Source organism: Aplysia californica, unplaced genomic scaffold (genome assembly GCF_000002075.1).
Source record: "Aplysia californica isolate F4 #8 unplaced genomic scaffold, AplCal3.0 scaffold00384, whole genome shotgun sequence".
Taxonomy (NCBI): Eukaryota; Metazoa; Mollusca; class Gastropoda; order Aplysiida; family Aplysiidae; genus Aplysia; species Aplysia californica.
In genome coordinates, this window is record NW_004797654.1 from 394,996 (window position 1) to 395,990 (window position 995).

Here is a 995-nt window from a genome sequence, read left to right on the forward strand (position 1 = left end):
GAGGGTCTGTTGGGGGTAATAATAGTTGTAAAGCGCATAGAGCAAGCTCTTGAGCATGGATATGCGCTATATGAATGCAATTATTATTATTATTATTATTAAGCGTTTTACGGCACTTGCGCCCCAATTAGGTCACATAAGTGCCGAATATTAGAGGTGTTACAAGAGAGTAACTAGTAGAAAAAAGAAGAAAGACAGACAGGGACGATAGATCCTTGAAAAGAAAGAAGAAGCAGACTACACCTGAGCGCCCACCAACTATCCACTCCAAACTCTCTGTCTGATTGATACTTCTTTTCACGTACTGACTCTAAACAAGGACAAGGACAAAAGTTATTAGTGTTTTGATAAAAAAACTAAAGGTACATTTTTTAAATGTTACAAATTTATGAGTTTTCCAGAATTATTTATGCTTTTTCACGAAAGTCTCAATGGTAAAAATCTGTATATTCAAAATGTTGTTGGCCGACTGCTGTAGACACGGTATGAAATACAAAGATATACACTTTTTTGATTACAACTAAATTAACGACAATGTTGTTAAGAACACGAGCAGCGACAAGTCTGATGTTCGTGTCTGATCCAATTCGATTATCTTGAACCACGCACCAATCCGACAAGCCGGACAAATGGGCGCGCCTACTTAAGGGCACAGCCACGGACCACGAGGAAGGCGGCCGGTCGTCGCTTCACGCAGACGCACATCGTTTGTTCTGTAATGGGAGAGCCTGGAGTGGACCGGAGTGGGCTGGGCCTCGGCGACTCTCGTCTGTCAGAGTCAGAGCGGGGAAGGGAGCTATACACATGCGCGTGCGCGCGCGCATACACGCAAACATAAAAAAAACACGCGCACGCATGCACATTCACTCATGCTGTCAGACAAACACACACAAACACATATGCGTGCGCGTAGATGTACACACACAGATGCTAGATATATCTATCACACACACACACACACACACACACACACACACACACACACACACACACAC

The 995-nt window shown here is 43.6% G+C and overlaps 1 protein-coding gene across 2 annotated transcripts in view; it reads right to left on the reverse strand.

Annotated features, from left to right (window-relative positions):
* The window catches only part of LOC101860832, a 182,114-nt gene that overhangs the window by 52,564 nt on the left and 128,555 nt on the right, over positions 1-995 (reverse strand). The window lies entirely within an intron of this gene.